This window comes from Charadrius vociferus, unplaced genomic scaffold (assembly GCF_000708025.1).
Source record: "Charadrius vociferus isolate BGI_N301 unplaced genomic scaffold, ASM70802v2 scaffold125, whole genome shotgun sequence".
NCBI lineage: Eukaryota > Metazoa > Chordata > Aves > Charadriiformes > Charadriidae > Charadrius > Charadrius vociferus.
The window spans coordinates 4,628,488-4,650,481 of record NW_009649036.1 but is presented as its reverse complement, the minus strand read 5'-3'; the positions used below and the strand labels follow the sequence as shown (position 1 = coordinate 4,650,481).

The 21,994-nt window shown below is 41.9% G+C and overlaps 1 protein-coding gene across 1 annotated transcript in view; it reads left to right on the top strand.

Annotated features, from left to right (window-relative positions):
- TMEM5 (transmembrane protein 5) overlaps positions 1 to 21,994 on the top strand; it is a 180,739-nt gene that overhangs the window by 145,963 nt on the left and 12,782 nt on the right. The gene's annotated exons all lie outside the window — the stretch shown is intronic.

Here is a 21,994-nt window from a genome sequence, read left to right as displayed (position 1 = left end):
CATCAATGTGAGGTTAAATTTGAAAGCACCTGTCAATTGTGGATGCACAATTTGAAACGCTCGTACCTGATCTTCCAAAATACCTTGCACTTCCGAGCACTTCACGTATTTAAAGCACAGCTCCTACCAGCATCAGTTATGGCTTTGAAAGCTCAGTACTTCCACAAATTAAACCCCAGCAATTCACATGGAAGCTCAGAAATGAAGATCACACAGTTAATGACCACTTCTGGATGAAAAATTATTTCAAAAGATTCCTGCAGTAGAGAACTGCAGGAACTCAGTGTCCGAACCCAGTTCTACAGGGCAATGTTCAAAGATTTAATTGTGAGATCAGTCTTTCTTATTCTGAAATCTCCTTCTTTGATCAGTAGAGACCTTTTTGTTTCTGTGGTGTAGAAGGCAGGGATAATAAACAACAATCCCCTTCATTATGCAACCTCAGTTCATCCTTAGAATATATCCTACCATCACAGTCAGTCCCATAAAGGTCCTATGAGATAATGATGCACAATGACAAAATAGAGGTACAGTGTATATATCGCACATCCATGAGGTTGTAGGGAATTTTTCTGAAATTCTGGTATTTCCTAGTCATCAAGAGCCTGCATTTGTGATCCAACAGTTTCAGTTTTAAATGTGTCAGTTCCGGGGTTCTATCTTTTAAGCAGAAAAAGTAGCATTGCCATTTTACCAGCTTGTTCCTCAATGCAGTAAAAATATTCAGACCCAGCATGCAGCGTCATGCCATACGAGCTAGAGCAGGAATGAGCTCACCCCAGGCAGCTTCTCTGTCCTCACACGCTTTCTCACTGGATTTTCTACATGATCATTGGAGCAGAGGAAGCGTGCTCTGTTACCACAGATCACTCTCCCTCGTCATACCTCAGCATGGTCCAGTCCCTCCCAATGTATATCACTGGCCTAGACCTTTCCTGGTTTCACCCATGACTTTCTATCCATCCCTGTGCGGGCACAGAGGCAGAGATGTAACTGTGAGCTCTTGCAGATGCAGAAACTAAGGGAAGGATCTTCTTGGCGTGCATGTGTCTGTGTGCAAGAAAGGTAGGAAACCAAGGGGAAGCCCACAGAATGCCTGAGGTACTGGGCAGAGAGAAGAATCTGGAAAAACAGCTTCTCTGGACACCATACCTGCTGGAAAAGTGAGTCTGGGAACTGAACCAGGGACCAGCCCCCAGAGCTTTGTATCCAAAATAAATTCCTTTGGCTGCTTGGCACTTAGGGACGCCCTGGGTGCATGGAGCGAGCTGAAGGCCGGGCAGAGCTGGCAGGGGCCCACCAGCTGGCAACCACCCCCAGGAGGCTGCTGCAAGCCGGGTTCTGCACGGCATCTGCGAGGCAAGCAGCAAATGCCTCCCAAAGTGGGCTGTGGACATGTCTGCTGTATGGGTGCGCACGGTCGAACCCTGCATCGGCAGCACTGCAACAAGGCTGGGGACACCAGGCTGCTCTGCCATCCTGGACTGACTCACCAGATATGCTTTAGCTTCGCTACTTTTTGCAGAGCGCATAATTTTTTTAGTAGTGTAGAGGTGCTCAGGGGGAAGACACTTGCTCTAATATGCAGGGAGTATATTGTGCCTGACTAATTTTATGGGTCCCCATTGACAAAAGGCTTTATCTGTGCTTTCTATCCATTTAACTATAAATCTCTGTATTTGTGAGTTTTGACTCATGGGGACCCATATAATTTAGTTTGATGAATGATTCTGTGTTTTATGATAGCGCAATGAAATCTTTTGGTAAGATGTAGTAACTCATTTCCTCATAATTAATGGGTGACAGACAACAGAGTACAGACATAACAGATTATTGAATAAACTGATACATCAGGTAAGTCAAAGCCTACCCAAGCTGCCAGTTAAGAATTGGAAAGTCCCTTTGTAGCAGTATAAAATCCAGCGCAAGGTGTGAAACCAAAATGCGAACACATTTCCAAGCAGTCTCAGTCCCAATTATCTACTGTCTGCGGTGTTCCTCTGAGACACCTTTCCCTCCTTTGGTGCCTTGTGTACATCGTGATGCCACACACTGTATGCTCACACTTTGTTTTTGCCAACCACAGTAACTTGGTCTTTCCATCATATAATAATCCTTTTGCATCTCCTGAATATTGAAATACTATGATAATGCACTAAAAAGTCACAAGCTTCACTTCCAAGAGTTAACTTCTGAGATTAAGATGAATAATGGAAACATTATCAGTACGTATCCATTTATGGGCATTTAAGGTCTTTAAAAAGATAAAAAACCCTTTTTTTTGTTGTTTTTTACGCAGAATTTCTCCATCATCTATCCCAGAACATTTGCCACCAGAAAAGGCAGAGGCCTGAGAGGAGTGCCGATGATTTGCAAGTACAGCAGTAAGCCCACCGCAAACTGTGAGGGGTTTGGAGCTGGCAGGCTGTCCTAGCAAGTCCGTTTTCAGCAAGTAACTGTAGTCAGCGGCCAATGCCCTCACAGCCAAAATTAATTAAGAGGCTCTGCATCACTGTAATACATAAGCAAAGGCCGGCCTGCAAGGGAGCCTTTCGTAAGCCTTCCTAGAAGAAGTGTGGCCCTGAAATTGCCGATAGCGTTGCCAGCCTGCTCCTGCAAGACATCTTGTGTTGGGCTGGTGCGTGTAAGTATTTGCCACTTTGCAAAACAGAGAACAGAAATTTGGTACAAAATCCACCATATCAGCCTTGACAAAAGCAAGGGAAATCTACCCCTTTGACAGCAGGGGTTCTCAGACGGCAGGCAGCACTTCTGAGGCTGAGGCACTGGCCATGGGTCACCCTTTGGCAGCAGCGTGCCTGGCTTCACCTGAGCAGCCAGAGGAGCAGCTGCTGGTTACCAGTAACGCTTCTGGTCCATCAACACCCAGCCTCACAGAACGTGGGGACAGATTTGCTACCACTGCCGTGTCCTTCGTCATCACCTCACTTGCGGAGATGCTGCCTCTGCAGCCAGCTTGGTGGCTTCCAGGAACCTTTCAAGTGGACAGAATTGACTAGAGTCGTGGGGATGGTGTGGGTCTGGGTTGTTTGCAACAGAGAAGCAGGCACACAGCAGTCTGTATCATTTGCTCCACCCCAGAAACTTTCCTGTGCCATTCACCGCCCTAATATGCCATTTGGGTCCTTACATGTTCAGTATTTCTAGAAACTTACATTTCGATCAACACTTAATGACTGCATGAATATCAGTCTCATGATTTATTATCAAAACCTTTTTATTCTCTACATAAATGCTCTCAAAAAGATAATGTTTCTTCATCTTATTTGTGGAAAGGTCAAAATGGTATTGCAGAGGATCCTGCTGGTATTCTTTAAAAATTCAATATCTATTTGGAAAAACAAAAAGTATAGACCACGGCTGACAGGCTAGACAGGATAACAGATGTCGATACCTGTAAATAAAACAAGACCTCCATAATTATATGTTAAAGTATTCAATTGTGAAAATCTATTTAAAAATACTAACATCGCCTGTTTCTCACCCAGTAGCCTATGGTAGTGCTCCTACAGTTTATTAACACCATGAGCAAAAATACAAAGCAATTTGGAAGCTTGTATTTTCTTGCTGCTGGAATATCTCCACTGACAGTCTCCTCATGATCAGCATAATGATTTGAAATTTGTACATAGCTTCCATTGGCAAAGACTTTGTCTTGTCTGATATATTAACAGATGCTTCCCACTGCAAGTGCTTGGCCCCTGTGCCCTGTCAGCTGGGCCAGGTGCCACTTGGATCCTGAATATAATGAAAGATGGTGTTTTTAACATTTAAACCAGCCCACAACCTCTATGGCTTGGTGGTACACAAAGGAGATAAGCTCACATGCCTGATGTACAGGAAAAGCTGTAAACTCTACATTGCTCAGTTAGACACAGATAAATTCTGCTTACCTGCATTTATCCATCATGACATGCTGGCGGTGCACATCTGCCTGCCTCCTTGCAGGACGTGCTGGCAGCTGCAGCCACCACGGCTGCAGAAGGCACCTGCCTCTGGAACAGCAACAAAGAAGGTGACACGTGGGCATTTTACGCTGTAAGATTAATGAGGTTTGCTACCTTGGATCATGCAGCTACGTCCACTCTGCTGTGCAGAACCACCAGCCCCATGCATGGCCTCAGAGACAAATTAGCTGCTGCTGTCTATTGTCTGTCACAGGGTACGACGTGACATGGAAACAATGGAGAGCCAATTTGAGAACATGCTCTACAGTGCCTACCTGTCCTGGAGGCGACAACATCAGATAATCTAGTGACACAGGGTCCTTCCACAAAAGTCCCTGGCCACTCCTGCTCCAAGGGCTATAATTTACAGGCAGGCTGGGCTGAGGTTGAATTCAGGAAGAACTCATATGCTTTTGTGCTCAACAAGAAGCAAAGCTGCATGCTACTCTTCAGGGTGGTCTGTCGAGTGCTGCAGACAACTCGATAGGGCCTTACCCACTGCGAGGTCTTACGATGTCTCAGCTGGTGATCTTCATCACTGGCAGGGTACTTGACAGGGTGAATCTTTTGTCTGATCTATACGTAGGCAATCTTGCCTTTGGACATATTGACCTTTACAATGTACTGCAAGAGAGGCCTTCCCAAAATTTTATACAGGAATGGAGGAATGTACGAATTAAATTTGGAAGTAGAGGTCATATATTAAAGCAGATGCCATCAGTGTAAGGGCAGGACATGTGGTATAAGGGAGATGTTGGGAAGTTGAGTTTTAAATCCTGTTCACTACATAAAATTACATTTGCAATCTGCTTAGAATAGCATCTAGACACAACAAAGACTAATTTTAAGTAAAAAAAAATAAATGAGCAGTAAGATAACTATTTTGGGGAGTTCACTGTAGGACTATAATAAAAGGGAAGTGAATGCCTGTGGTGGGACTTCAGTATCTGATCAAGCAAGCTATCAACAGTCATGAGGTCTCTGTCTTTCCTCCCAAGACTAGCAGCTCATGCTGCTGTGGACTCTGTCCTCAGCCTTCCTTGCAAGAAGAAAGTTTGAAAAAACAAGTCGGCCCCTAAATCGGAGTGCCTGAGGGAAACTTCAATGCTCTGGTCTGATTCTGGGGTATCTTATAATTTTTTTTTTTTTTTTAATGAGCGAATCAGGCAGGTCCCAGTCTCAAAGCTACTCTTGTCACAGGCAATATTTTAAAATGCTTTTTAGCAGGGAAGCATCTGTTAATATACAAGACAAGACAAAGTCTTTGCCAGTGGAAGCTATGTACAAATTTCAAATTTCCTTTAATAGAACTATCAACAAGCAAATCTTTGCCTAGTCATATTTGTCTGCCCAAGTGGTCTCAGCATTAAACACCAAAAAAAATTCTGCGAAAGCTTTCTGCAAACACTCTAGTTTGACTACTTATGAGCACTACAAGATTAAAATCAATGTATTTTAGAGGTTCATAATCCACTTCAAAAGTTATGTTGCAGACAGCCACCAACAGCCAAACCAGACAACTTGCGACTCTGAAATTAGTCAGCCAGGCTCCTCTAGCAGTCAGAGGCAGCCAATATTTATTTGGCTTCTGTGTCTCCACAGAACAGCTTCTCTCTTGTGAAACTGTAGAGCTTCACACAGCATTCCCTATGTGTGCACATTATCCCTGTCGTATTATGATTCCTGCTGCAGGGGGGTGCCACTAAAGAAGAGTCTGAAAATGATAATATAAAGGCTAGCAGATGCCCTGAGAGGGATCATGGTAGGTTCCTAGTCCCATATTTTTTTGATCATTAGCAGTTGAATTGCAAAGATTCATTCCTGTGAATGTTCCATTTATTTATTCAGTGGCATCATGACAGTACCGCTTTGTTTTCTATTTCTTCCCTAATGATCTCTAATGTGAGGCCTTTTTGACATTGTCTGAGCATTACATTGATGTTTTAGAGTACTATCTATCTGCAATAACTCCAGATCTTTTCTCCATGAATCATAACAACTTATTCACAGGCAATCACTATGCATCCCTTGTTAGAGAGATTCTTTATTTTTCAAACCAAAACCATTAACTGCCCTTATTGGCATTGAAATTCATCTGCCATATTGCTGTGCAGTTATTCAGATGAGACTTTCTCTACCTTAAATGAAGCATATTGTAACACATACAGCAAACAAGCCAATATTATGTAACATCATTGTACAGACAGCAGAACCCAAGGTAAGAATTTGCAGTCCCAAAATACATTATAGACATTCAAAGGACTGAACTGAAACACAATGTAAACAAAAGAATATCTCTCTCTCTCTCCTCTCTCTTTTTCTCTCTGTTTCTCTTGTTACCTGGTGGATTTCTCTCTTTCACAGAATATTCCAGAAGAGGATCTCATATTCAAAAACATCACTGAGCTGTACTGTGTCACCAAATGTTTCAGATTTAATAAGCTGTATTCCTTCAGTTACTTCATATGAATAAAAATTAGAAATAAAACCCTCTATATTCATTTTACTGTTGGAACATATATAAATGGTGTTCATGATATACCATATTCAGTAGATCAGGCAGACCAGATATGCAGTCATGGGGATCAAGACAGTGCCTGGGATATAGGTTTTCCCTCTTCTTTTATTGAATTATGTCTGAATATAGAGAAAAACAAAGTGTTAAATAGGTTAGAATAAACTCCTGATCACCTTCAACACAACTTGTTAGAAGACTCAGTGCTAACACAATCTCCTTCCTTCTGCTTTCTATCTTGGCTGGGTAGCTTGTATATTTGCTATCCCATTTTCTTGATTTTTGATCATTTAATTTCTTATGACAATCACTGAGCAGCTCTTCTACCAAATTTGTAACTATGTTGTTCTCAGAAGGCCCAAGGACTTCCAAATCAGGAAGCAACAGAAAATTTCCCTAAATTTTGTATCAGATTCATCTGCTTCTCCCTCGACGGCAGTGCTGGTCCTGTGTCTCCTCTCTGGGCCACTTCCCTGTAGAGGCCTCAGACTAGAGGCGCGAACATCAGGAACCTGACAGCATGCAGTCTAACTCTCCTTACATATTTGTTCAATCCAGCAGAGGTTATGGATATTCCCACCAAGAGTGGCACAGCCCCTGGCTGAATTAATCTCTCAGAAAATGGCAAATGTCCTTTCTGAATTAGTGCATGCACCCCCGATGTCAGCCATATTGACATGGGAAACCGCATACACAATTGAAATCAAACTCTGTAACTAATAATTACAAATTTATATTCAAATATGGGTATTTCAATATGTATTAGGTCTGTTAAGTCAACAGGCAATATCCCTGAGTTCACCATCTACTTCCCTGCACAGTGAGCCATGGACACATCCAACTGAAGGCTTTTTAAAATGGAGCAAATATATACAGGTGGATCAAATATGTACAATCTAAAATACAAAATGAATAGATCAAACATATGCTAAAGTCTGCGACATTGACGCATAAGCTCATTTCAATAGATCAGAAATCAGTGCACAAACACTTTCACTCCCATCCTGTTCCTGTTCTGGAGGGTGCTACGTGCCGGCTGTGTAACTCGCTGCCTGTAAGAAGTGGAATGGCACTATTGCCTTGTCTGAACTGTCTTCACCTCAGGATGGTGAGGGCAGGACCAGAGACTGCCTTTCCTCAGGCCCGATGTGCTGGGCTGGATTTTACCTTCTCATGACAGTAGGTGGTGGTTTAGGATCTCACTCTGGAGCAGATACATAATACTCACAGAGGACCAGAACTGGACTTCAGATTTAGGAAAACCACAGACATTGATGTAAAGACACAGGCAGTTTAACCACTTCCTAAAGCCTGTAAGGAGGCTGTCACAGAGATGTAGCAAAAACTTCTTAAACTGCTAGAAATGTCATAGAATCTGTCACAGAGATGTAGCAAAAACTTCTCCTTAAACTGCTAGAAATGTCATAGAACGTAATCTGATTGTTCAATCAGATCCTCTTCTTCTTCATCTTGTTAATGAAGACAGAGAAACAAGTTTTGCAGCAGCACCCATGAGATCCTTGCAGATGAGAGATCCTGTTACCTCTGGTTAGTAGAAAAGATGTAGTGTGGAAAAAATCAGTGCCTTCATCATGCCAGGATGTCTAAGCAACTTCAATAGGAGAACGGATTTGGCCCCACCTGATGGTCAGAGAAGACAGGCAGAGTCCCCATATTTAAAGAGAAACATTCTGTTCTGATTTAAATAGTTTAACTTCCCCCATATCTTACTTAATCATTAGGGAACCGTGAGATTGCATAAATAGATGCCATTCAGAATGTAAACACTGGAGTCACTTTGATTTGTTTCCTTTTGGCAGAGTACATCTGAAAGGATGATAAGCAAAGATAACATCTCTTGAAATTCCCTCCTAACAAACAATAAATTACCCTGCTGAAAGCAGGCTTTCAAAGTACAATTCACACAGTTTCTCAGCGCAGCACACAAGGCCAAGAAAGCCACTTCAGAAGCAACAGTAGATGGCAGGTCATGTAAAGAGCCAATAATAAGAGTATCACACGAATCTGTGAAAATAGTAGCAAATTAATTTCATTACAGATTCATATTCAAAATTTCAGAAGAGTAGGAGTTCTGAAGCTAAAAAGCAGTTTTAATAGTCTTCTGTTTACTATGTATCCGAGGACTCTAAAAGAATTTGCCATACAGTTAAAACCTTTCAGTGGGATGAAAGAGCTCAACAGGAAAAATCAGATGTTCAGAAATAAAAAGGTGGCTTCCAAATATAAAACCATACCACTTGTTACAGCTTTCATAATTAGCTTCTTTTTTAGTTCTTTTAACTCACTTCCTACTGGGATATATTCAGAAAGCCTAGGGCTTCCATTATTTCCATGTCTAGTAGGAAAAAAATACAAAAATTAGGAAGATAAAATAGACACAAAGGATTTGATTTAGACTGCATACATAAGAAGAAGGGCACAGCTGCATTTCCTTAGGTAATTCTGGTATAAATAGCTGAGAGCAATGCTCACAATCACAAAAAAGATGAGTTAGTATTTCAAAAAATGAGCTTTCTTCCGCTGAAAGTTGCTGCTTCTCAGCTAAGAAGCAGTAGCTAACTGATTTTGTGTATCTTCTTAAGGCTTACACAGTGGAAAGTAAAGAAGATTCTCTTAAACCACCTTCAGGCTGACCACTAACATGAAACCCAAACAGAGCTGTGACAGTAACTCTTCTTGGTAGCTAGCCCAACTAGTGCATAAAAGGAGTGAAGCTACCATGCCTAAGGAAGAAGAGAAGTTTATTTTGGTTTATCTCAGAGCATTTTCTTCTGGTTTATCACTACCGATTAAAAAAAAAAACAAAAAACCCAAACAAACAGAAAACCCAAATAGCTTCTCTTCAAAATGAATTTTTTGTTAAGCCCAGAATTAAGCAATCTCATTCCAGAAGGTAATTTACTGTATTTCTTTGCACTGTTTTTTGAAATGATAAACTGAACTATTCATTTAAACTTGTCAAAATGTTCATATTATTCTGCCTTTTTAAAAGTTGTTAAAGTACTTGTAGATAGTCTCAGATTCACGAACAGGTTTAGTTAATTGACATGTGCCGTTCTCAACTAATAAAATATTTGAGTGAAAGATCGTCCGTGTACAACATCTTCTTGATTGTTCAAATGGCACAAAAGAGGGTTGGAAGAGAGCATGCACAACAATAATTCATGTCACGGTAGACTGCGGAAGATGAAAGAGGGGATGAAACCTGATGAACAGACATTCTATGGAAAAACTCAGAGAAGTCATAAATGACAGGAAAGCCCAGTTCTTCCTGTTCAATACAAAAGTCTATGAGTTGGAAAAGAATATGGTTCCTGTCTCCTTCTTGGAGGGGAAATCATTCTGAGAAAGAGATCAGGGGCTAAAGTAACATTCACAGGTGAGAAGCACAGTCTCCTAGGTTTTAAAGACGAACGTGATTCTTTGTACCCTGAGAAGAGACAGACCATGAGCTATGCTGGCAGAAAAGGCCAAAGGGAACAGCAGGAGCGTGATGATCACAGGCAGTCATGGAGGCACTACACTTCCTGAGCCTTTGACAGATTGTAATAGGTGAGGTTTCATCCTGTTGAATCATAACATCTAGATCTATCCTTTACAATCCTTTCATGAGTGTCTGCTCCTTACTAAGCATATAACCATCCTTCTTCATTGATCTACAGGTTGTAAGTCCTCACCTCTATATTCAGATCTTATGGTTTGGTCTTCCATTCTATGCCTAACTATATGATGTATTAGTATTTTCTTTGGGATAGCATAAAGATTCTTTTCTGCTTGTCAGGGAAGTTACTTATCAATTAACTGTATCATGATTCAGTATAATATTTTTAAAATAATAAGATTTTGACTGCTTTCACCCAAAAAGGAGAAGTACCTTATACTAGTAATTGTATATGGGCATTTACAAAAAGCATTTTCTAACCTCCTAAGAAAGCACGCATAAAATGGTTTCTGTGTGCTTTATGATACAGCAGTAGTGTAAACACACTGAATATGTGATACACCTTGTCCATGAGGACTTCTGTACTTCAGCTAGAATATTGATACCAATGGAGCTGCACATTACATACCCATCCATTTAACAGCGTGGGAGCAGAGGACCAAACTGGGAATGAGGCACAGCCAAAGCTGACACCCAGGTGGTGAAGCCAACACTGACATGTAATGTAATGGCTATGTGCCTGCCTAATATTAACTTAGCAAAGGAGCACCTTCTCCTGATATCATCATTTCTAATCAGCTGAGGAGATGAAGCACATACAGCTACAGTATCCATCTGCATCAGGCTGCGCTCCAGCCCAAGGAGAGAGACTGTACAGACAGTAACCTGCTCCAAGGCTGAAGAAGGAATATTCCCTGCACAGGAAAAAGGTGCCTGATCATTCTTCTTTTAATTTCCCCTCCCACCAGCTGGCAGGATGCCACCCTTTTGCAGAATACTCAATATCGGCAAGGGCAAGGCACATAAAAAGCACAGTCGTTACTGGGGCCAAATAACATATTTGGGTTGCTACCTGGATCTGTTTTGGGAGACTGATATAGGAGCTATTCTGCTGTCAATACATAATTGAACTGCGGTGTTAATTTGTCCTCTTCCTGGGGTCAGCAAAACTCAGTTTTGCCTACACTCAGAGTGGGGTCTGTAAGGAATTACTTGTTAGGAGTGGCAGAACAGATGTACCAGAGCTGGGTACCAGAATTGCCCTTAAGCTTAAAGGTGATTGCCTTTACTGGCTGTAAATCACACGGGGACAATCTGATGCTCAGACATTTTTTTCGGTCCTTGCTCAAACATGAACCAAATCATCACCTGATGAAGGAAGGGCAGCTTGATCTCCGCTGCAGACCTGGTCCAAGGTCTCTAAATGCTCAGTGCTCCCAAAAGCCTTTATTCTAATTGCATCTGTTGAAAGGTTCATTGCACGGTGAACAGGCACTGGTGAGAAGATCAGTGTTGGGGAATAATGATACTTCACTTTCAGAATGTGGTTGCATTGAAACACATCTATAGTTACATCTGAAACTACATTCTTTCAGACATGGGAAAGGTCATTTCAAGGATAATCTTTCTTCCCGAGATTAATTCACAGATTTCTTTTATATATTTCATATCAATCAGGAAAAATATGCATTTTTTATAGCACATCATCCCTCAAACCATAGCAGCATGATAGCGCTCCTTGATGGTGTGCTCTTTGTCATGTATTAGAGATGTGATGGCTGTCTGAACACTTCCACATCTACTGATAAAGGATTATCTCCTGAAAAGATTATACATAGTGGGTTTGAATTTATGTGTAACCACATAAAACATTACTCATAAACTGTCCAGCATGAAGAACCCAAAATAACAGCACTGATCTTTGAACATACATGAGGAGAGATGAAGCAGAAGTAGCAAAATGGATTAGCATTCATGGGACTGCTAACACCCAAGGAAGGTCTCCAGCCTCTGCTGTTGGTGTCCTTTGGAGAAAACCCAGATGAGCCAAACAGTAATCCAAGTTCCTAGACAAGTAAGCAAGAGTTGGAAGAAGCCTAAGGAAGACATGGTTCAGATCAGATCAGGTTCAGAAGATTGTGATTTAAAAGTAAAGACAGCAACTTAAAGAGATTGTTTAAAATAAGGAGGCACAGAGCCCTTGAACACCTAACTTTTTCCATTTTATTTTTTTCCAAGTCAGAGATCAGGCACAGTGAAATCAGGATGAGTGAAATGAAATCTCTACAACAGAGCCCTGTGCATGGGATTGAGACTAGCAAAAACACAACTTCTATTAGCCTGTCTTCAGGTCCCAATAGACTTTTAATTAAGTCAGCTTTTGGCAATGAAGTGTTGGGTGAGACACAGTGTCATATATGCAACCCCTGCATCTGTTTTCATTGGAGTGAAATCACTTTCCATCAGATTCTGACCAATTAGCAACAGCTAATCATAGAATGATACAATTATTTAGGTCAGAAAAGACCTTTAAAATCATCTAGTCCAACCGTTAACCTAACACTGTCAAGTCCACCACTAAACCATGTCCCTAAGTGTCACATCTACACGTCTTTTAAATACCTCCAGGGATGGGGACTCAGCTTCCCTGAGCAGCCTGTTCCAATGCTTGACAACCCTTTCAGTGGAGAACTTTTTCCTAATATCCAACCTAAACCTCCCCTGGTGCAACTTGAGGCCATTTCCTCTTGTTCTATCGCCTGTTACTTGGGAGAAGAGACTGAGCCCCACCTCACTACAGCCTCCTTGCAGGTAGTTGTAGAGAGTGGTAAGGTCTCCCCTCAGCCTCCTTTTCTCCAGGCTAAACAACCCCAGTTCCCTCAGCTGCTCCTCATAAGACTTGTGCTCTAAACCCTTCACCAGTTTCATTGTTCTTCTTTGGATATGCTCCAGCATCTCAATGTCTTTCTCGTAGTGAAGGGCAGAAAACTGAACACAGTATTCGAAGTGTGGCCTCACCAGTGCCGAGTACAGGGGGACAATCACTTCCCCAGTCCTGCTGGCCACACTGTTTCTGATACAAGCCAGGATGCTGTTTGCCTTCTTGGCCACCTGGGCACACTGCTGGCTCATGTTCAGTTCAATCAACACTCCCAGGTCCTTTTTCTACTGGGCAGCTTTCAGCCATGCTTCCCCAAGCCTGTAGCACTGCATGGGTTTGTTGTGACCCAAGTGCAGGACCTGGCACTTGGCCTCGTTGAACCTCATACCATTGGCCTTGGCCCATTGATCCAGCCTGTCCAGACCCCTCTGGAGAGCCGTCCTACCCTTAAGCAGATCAATACTCCCACCCAACTTGGTGTCGTCTGCAAACTTACTGAGGGTGCACTGAATCCCCTAGTCCAGATCATTGATAAAGATACTAAACAGAACAGGCCTCAGTACTGAGCCCCGAGGAATACCACTTGTGATTGGCCACCAACTGGATATAACCTCATTCACCACCACTCTTTGGGCCCAGCCACCCAGCACCCAGCTGTTTTTTTACCCAGCAAAGAGTACACCTATCTAAGCCATGAGCAGCCAGTTTCTCCAGGAGAATGCTGTGGGAAATCGTGTCAAAGACTTGACTAAAGTCCAGGTAAACAACATCCACAGCCTTTCCCTCGTCCACTAAGTGAGTCACCTTGTTGTAGAAGGTGATCAGGTTAGTCAAGCAGGACCTGCCTTTCATAAACCCATGCTGACTGGGCCTGATCACCTGGTTGCCCTGTATGTGCCGCGTGACGGCACTCAAGATGAACTGCTCCATAACCTTCCCCGGCACCGAGGTCAGATTGACATGCCTGTAGTTTCCTGAATCCTCCCTCAAGCCCTTCCTGTAGATGGGCATTACATTTGCTAACTTCCAGTCAACTGAGACCTCCCTGGTTAGCCAGGACTGCTGATAAATGATGGAAGGTGTCTTGGTGAGCGCTTCTGCCAGCTCCCTCAGTACCCTTGCGTGGATCCCATCCAGCCCCCTAGACTTGTCTATGTCTAAGTGGAGTAGCAGGTCACTAACCATTTCTGTTTGGATCATGGGGGCTTCATTCTGTTCCCTGTCGCTGTCATCCATATCAGAGGGCTAATTCTTCCCCTTTCCCAAACTGCAAAACTGTCACTATTGGTGACATTAAAAAAATGTTAAATCAGAAGTCCCCACATAAGAATGACCAGCTACTACAGGGAACAGGGGATGCTATCTAAAATTTAAGCCGTATTTAATACTTTAATAAGAATTAAGGATGATTCACTATCTCAGAGCCCTCTTACAAATATCTGTATTGTGTGCCTAATATATCTTTAAGAGGTCTGGATTTTAAGATAACGAAAACTGAATCTTGGACATTCCCTACATGCTTCATCTCCAAATAATTAGCAATGCTGGTGGGAAGAATCATAGAAATCTCGGTAGGAAAGTACCTCTGGAATTCTCTAGTCCAATCTCCAGCACAGTAGGAGTATTGCCAACATACGATCCATCAGGGATTTGCCCAGTTGAGTCTTGAAAATTTCCAAGGATGAAAATTCACAACTTTTCTGGGTGACCTGTTTCAGTGCTGAACTACCCTTATAATGACCTCCTATGCTGCAGTCTGTGGGTCTCTCACTTTCACTATGTAATCTGCCAGTACCAAGAACAGTCTGGCTCCACCATCTTTGTAATTGCCCTTCAAGTAGTTGTAGGCTGCTCTTAAATCTCCTTTTAGCTTCCTTTTTGCCAGACTAAATGATTTCAGCTTCCTAACCTCTCCTCATTCTTTGTGGGCTCATGTGCTGACCTCTTGCTAGCCCTCCACTGGACCTTCCAGTTCCTCAACATCCTTTCTGAGCTCAGGGTCTCAGAACCAGGTACAGCTGTGGCTTCAACAATGTCAAGAAAATGTATAACATCCCTAAATCTGCTGGTCACACTTCCCCTAGAGCTGTCCAGTATGCAGTTCACCTTATTTGTAAGGAGAACATTCTGTTAATTGATAGTCAATTTGGTATCGTAACACCCAGGTACTTCTAGCAGGGTCGTTGGCCCCCACTCTGTGTTGACACATGGGGCTATTCAACCCACATGTGAAACTTTGCACTTCTCTTTGTTAAACTTCACAAGATTTCTGTTGGCCCAAATCTCAATTTTCTCAAGATCTCACCAGATTGAAAGTTAAGCATGCCACCCGCCCTCCTGCACAGATTAGCAGCATCTGCAAATTCGCTATCTCATCATTCAGGTCATTAATGAAGAAATTGTACAGTATAGTCCTTGTCATGGATTTCTGGGTAATTTTGCTTGTTACCAAGCACTAACTGGGCACAGAATTGTTGATTGTTACTTCTTGAATCTTCTTTTGTTGGCTTTTAGTGCATTAAGAATTTACTTTTTCGGCAAGAAGACCTTCCGCTGAGTTTTAGAGTCTTCCTGCACAACAGGATAGTTTGCTTCTGAGTGCTCAGTATGTTTTCCTTAAAATTCAGCCTGCCACAGTGAGACACCTTTCCACATTATGGCAGCTTCCCAGGTGATTCTGTCTAGCAATATCCTACCCAATCACCCCAAACAAACAGAAGTCTGCTCTCCTGAAGACCGTAGTCTGAACTCCACTGCTCACCATTCTAGCCTTCCTCCAGCTTTTAAACAATTAATTGCTCTAATTAATTTTAAAAAGACATTTTTAAATGAACTTGAGCTTAAGAATAGGCTAAACTCTTCAGTATTGAAGTCACCAGACAAAGACGTATTTGGTCCCAAAATCCAGAAACTTTGACAAAGTTCCAGGCCAGATATGGATGCAATTTCACAAATTTATGTATTTCATGAAACATTTATCCACTTATAGCTAACTGAAATTTCCAAACCTACACTGAATGAAGCCTACTGCATATGCACGATACCCAGCGTGTAAGCCTCTGAGACAGAACAACTTTCACACAGACCTGCTCTGTCTCCTGGTAAGACCTCAGATACAGGCAGTGAATAAACTGCAGCTCATCTAAATTGTTCAGGCAGGTCACACACCGCCACCCTTTGCCAAGTGCTCCATGTTCCTTCTCGTATCACCTGTGTAACTGTCATGTAAATGAGCCTATACATGAATATCACAGAAGATGATAGTCTGATCAAGTGCCAGAAGCACAAATGTTCATGTGTCAGAGGGAACCATTAACTACAGCTTGAGAATTCATCCACGAGAGATTACATTGCTTGCCCTCCAGAAATTAATTTTTAAAGAAATTGCAGTTTCAAGTGATTTTTAAATGGCACTGCAACCACCTCAATTAACACTGCAGACTTTAAATGATCCCTTCTTTTCCATGTAAGTTGTGATACAGAAAGTCAGAATGACTCACACCACAGTGTGATATGCTAATATTTATTTTAAAATACGACCAAAATTCCTGCTAGTATAAAGCTTACTACAGTTCTTCCTATAAGAATAAATTCTTTCCCTTGGAATCTGTTAGATTAATGTGATATACAAAACTGTGTCAAAGCAAAGAATGGGGGGAGGAGAGACTAAAATCCCTTCTATCCACAGAGCAATCTTTATACTATTGAAAAACCTTGAAGATTTGTGCAAACAGCTGATGTATTGGTGTTGGTTTTATAAATATTTTAACACATTTATCTGCCTTAGACTCATACTTATAATCGTAAAAGATTGTGAAAACAATGGTTTTTAAGAGGATTTATTTAGCCCATTGCAATAGCAAATGAGCCATTAAGCTTTTGTCTGGGTGGCAACATAAAAAAATAGAAGGGAACTGACTTTACTGCCTTCCTCCAAGTTAATAAAATACTGGAGATGCAGCAGTTACAGGAACAAGGGGAATCATGGTTTAATGTAGGCATGCCAAACACCAAACCCATTTGGATTGTTGGAAAGGTCTAACCTGGTCCTGACATAGTTGTTAAAAAACATGTAAGACATGAAACAGTCCTGGAAACAGCAGCTATGAATCCTTTCCACAACGTTCTGAATGGATTTATGCTTTGTTAGAATAGAATAGAATAGAATAGAATAGAATAGAATAGAATAGAATAGAATAGAATAGAATAGAATAGAATAGCTGTAAATACAAGCAACAGCCTGTAGATATTTTAAATGTAACACACGCCACATGGGAGGAGAACCCTTTGATCTCTAAAAATGTCTTCAGATAGGTGTATTCTGTATCTGAGAGAAACACAGAAGAACTAAACACAGCAGTTGATTTTATCATTTAATTCGGCTGAAAAAAAAACACCCCACTTTATTTGGATACTCCTGCAGCACATTAGTTCCTCAGGAAGAGGTTGTTCTCAGTTAAACTAAGAAGCGACAAGACCACAGGTGGACACCCTCCTATTGATCCAGCTGTACCAGAGAAAGAAGTCACTGTCCTTAATTTTACATCCCTATTGGCAGTTCCTTACCATCACCCCTCTGCTGCAGGCAATCACCCCATTGAGGTCACAGTTCAGCCACCGTAATTAGTTTCAGGTAAAAGTGAAGTTAACCTGAGCCTGATTCTGCCTGAAGGATGATGTCAGGGTGTACTCCTACAAACCAGAGCCAGCAGAGCGAAGAAATATTTCCATTAATCAAGCAGTAACAAGCACCAGGGGCCATTACCTCTCTTGTCACAAGAGACCTATCCAGAGGAGAACCTCTGTCAAAGCGCAGGAATGGGGGCTGTCATCTGCAGCCAGCAGAGAGGCTTCTCTCCAGCTTCATATCTTTAATTGCTTCCTGCAGACTTCTCCCTTTTCATTCAGCAGTGTATGGTGCAGCCTAATAGGAGATTCGGGCTTCTGTAGAAAAAACCAAAAAGGTAACAGCAGCTGCATACTACATTCTGCAGGTGGCAGTAGGAAACCCTGCAAACTTCTTAATTAATGAAAACAGGACTAATAGAGCAGTAATTATACCCCAAAACCTTTCTGCAGGGATTCTGGCAACAACTGTCTTCATTCCATGTTCTGGTTAGATGTCTAACTGATGCTTTCTTTCATCCCTAGCTGTGCCCTTAAACCTTGCTCGGGTCCGCATATGTCACACACCGGTCAATACAGTTTTCTAGAACTTCCCAGTGACATCTGTCAATAAATTCCAACTCAACAGTTAATGAGCAGAGACAAAGATAAGTAATGCTGCACAATTTAACAACAGGTTTTTTGGAAGCATGTAAAAGAGATGAAAGAATAATTTATTGTAGACAGTCATGAGTAGTAAAAACAAGTATTAGGAAGTATTGTTTTTATCAAAATATGTACAGAAAAAAATTGTTTTCACAGAAAAAAAAATCTTACTTTTATAGCTGCTCACTCAAATTACCTGATGCATAGCAGATAAGATTGACTTAGGCTTCCAGCCACACACGTAATCTTAATTTTGAGACCCAAGGTTAATTTTCATTTGTTGTAATGAACTCTTGAACAGAACAGGCATTTGCTGAATGTAACACTTCTGTGGTCTTTTTTTTTGTTCTTTTTCCTATCTCTAACCACAGGTATTGGACCTGATGATACATCTTTCCCCTGTATCTCCTAATTTATGATGCCTTATAACATAAAGAACCTTTAATGTTTAATTGTTTACTGCTCCAAGTCCTTGTTATTAAACAGATTCTCCTGTTTTGGTACAACTCTTCCTGTCTTTGTTGAGCACCTGTCATTCAAAGAAAACTTCAACCATTTTATATCAGCTAGGATTCATAATGCTCCCAGAAGTTTAGTGTTACGAACATTTTACAAGGAGTCAGTTGGAGCACCATGAGACAAAATAATTTGCCACAACATCATACAGCAAGCTGTCTCAGAGACAAGAAAGAATCTAAGCCTCCTAATTTACTGGATCTGGGTTCAGGATTTTTCCAAGTCTCATTAGCTGCTGCTGTTGGGCTTTTCACCCTTTTCTACACTGCAGGACACGTCTGCTTCTTAGCATCATCTAGGAGATGATATAATTATCTTGTTTGCACAGAGGCCTAAGACATCACTGATACTCTTGATCTCTCCTCCCCTCTTGTGGCACATATCATTTGGCTTTTGGTCTTCCACAACACATTGGAAGTTTGTTATCGAGTACTAGGAAGCATTACTTGCTAAGCTTTTGTAGGCACCCCCAGACACTGTGTATGAAGTACTGGCGTTTCCTAAACTTGATATCTGCTGCATGGTTTCCCATGATTTCAGGGAACTCCACGGGTAAGGTGGTTCCTTCCAGTTTTATGTTCCTATGAGTTTTACCTCTGTACTCCCTAGACAAAGCTCCTACTCTAAGATCTCAATTCATTCTCATTCTGTTAAGTCCATCCCCTCAGCCCCATCCCTCATAGTACATTCTTAACATTAAATATATTCTTAAGTCCCACTAGTTTCTATGTGATTGGAGTTTGCATTATAGGGAAACCATTTACTTGAGTCTGTCCTGAACTGGCTGGATATTTTGAACAGGATCCAAAGTTCTTTTTATAAAATGAATACCCTTTTTACATGATGTATAGCTTTTTCCATCTTGTTTTGCCCATGAATATAGCCAATGCAACTTGCAAAATGTACAATGAATTAATATGGGTAGGAAATATAAGATTAAGATGGATGTTATACCCAGGAAGTATATGCTCTTCCTTCTCACACTGCTGCATTTGAATTTCTTTCCAAACGATCAAACATTGCCACCTACCCATTACCTCACTTTGGCTGGTATGCCTTTCTTCTCTGCTGTAAATAAGATGACCACATCATCCCCATTGTGAAAGACTCACTGAGCAATGATCACTACTGTTCCAAATCACATTCGCTTTCTGCGTTTTTTATCGAAAGGCACACATTTAAATGCAGACTTTCAAGACACTCCATTTATGAAGTGGTCTATAATCCAAACTCTTCTTAGATTGATCCTTCTTAACTTTTTTGTTTTTCCCAAGCCTCTTTTGTCATTTTTATAAGAAATTAACTGCATCTGTGTGGGGAGAAGAGAGAACTTTCTAGTCATCATTCAAAGCAGTGAAGCTGTACAATAGGAAACCTGTGTTCACAGATGATTACACATTTCACTTTCTTCTGTGCCCTTCTTAATTCATTCCTATTACTCTCTTCTTTCCTTCCGGCTCTATGTTTATCATACTTTCAGTACCACATTCAGTTTTAAATTAAATAGTAAAGTCTTTGTACAAAGGTTTTCTATGAATTTTTGCAACTCAGCAAACAGACCTAGTTACCAATACAGTCTAGAAAACAGACTGCAGGTAAAGCTGAAAATAATTTACTTTAGTATCAATCACTATAGACATCATGTCTCTGATCTTCCCGAAGTTTGTGACTGTACCACTTCACTGTGCATTCACACAGATGCACTAAGCTAGAAAGGTAAAAGAGAAGCTCAGTCTTCGCTTTGAAAGTGGTTATCCGGTGCACTTTTTCCATAAAATTACAGATCACTATAATCAAAGCAAAGTGGCCGTGATACCTAACAGGGATAAGTGCATTGACCTGCAATTCTGCAACAGATTACTGCTAGTACTGACAAGAGTCATCTGCATTATATGCAGGTTTTAAATGGGTAGAATTTCAATATATAAAGGGGTCTTAAAGACAGAGAGAAACCTTTTACCAAGGCCTGTGGGGACAGGACAAGGGGCAACAGTTTCAAGCTGAAAGAGATTGGCCATAAGGAAGAAATTTTTTATGATAAGGGCAATAAGACACTGGAACAGGTTGCCCAGAGAAGTGGATCCTTCATCATTGGAAGTATTCAAGGTCAGATTGGACCAGGCTTTGAGCAACCTGGTCTAGTGAAAAATGTCCCTGCACATGGCCAGGGGGATGGACTAGATGATCTTTAAAGGTCCCTTCCAACTCTTCCAATCCAAACCATTCTGTGATTCTATAGTTCTATGAAATCGGGGTTACATTTAGGATTAAGAGCTGGGCTGGAAGAAAGTGATGAGTCAGGCTAGTGCAGACAATCAGAAAGGGATGCCAAAATAAAGGACTCATTGCTGTCACTGTGGGTCATCAGCCTAGATTTCTAGTTCAGTGAGCATAGAGGTCATTAAATTAGATTTAGGATTTGGCAGTGAGCTGATTGTAAGCCATTTCAAAAGGCCTGCTAAGGCAACTAGTTACATTTTGGTTTGGAGCAAGCACAGGTCCGCCAAATAGATTTTAGGTCAGGGTTAGAGCAAAGTTTAGCGTTCACAAGGGTAAAAAAATTGATCAAGAAAAAAACCTGCTCTGATCCAGAGCAGGCTGCAGGGTTGTGCGTTGTGGTATAATCTATACTGTAGCAGACTCTCTCTCTCTCTCCTTCGGGTAGGTGAAGGTCACTGTGCTTTTGGCTACCGTTAGGATCACAGTGTTTGAAAACAGGCTGGTAGAGGCTTTACAGGAGTTGCAATATCTTGCCTTAGAAAGGATGCACGAATAGCCTAAAGAGAGCTACAACTTTCTAATACTGTGTAACATAACTCAGTTTGGTTGGCCCACAGCTTTGCCGCCGTATAAAATCCCCATGACTTGACAGTGCCGTTCACCTATCCACGTACAACCTGCTTACATGACACCATCTTGCAGCTCATCACAAAAGGAGGCACTGAACTGTGGGGCACAGAAAGCAGGCAGCTCTGGCCCACGCCAGGACCGTGTCTATCGAAATGTGACATGTATTTATATACGTTTGACAGCCCAAAGCTGTCCGATGCTCCTCAACCAGTCTCCAGCGTGTATGGATTTCTGACAGCCTTGGGAAGCCCTGGGGAGGAGGAGGAGAGCACACTGCTGAGGCGGCCGCTCTGAACCACAGGCGGGAGACCCCCGGCACCACCCGGACACCCCACACCGCCACAACTGTGGAAAGATGAGGCCGGGACTCAGCTGTCAGCTCCAGGCGCCATGTCGCCACCGGGATAAGTATCTTCATGCGTTCACCGCGTACCTGAGGCTGTAACGGCAGCGCTCGGGGGGGCTGTTGGGGCAGGGACAGGTCATGGTACCGAGGGCTCCAAGCCTCTTCACCAGGGCACGAAGCCCAG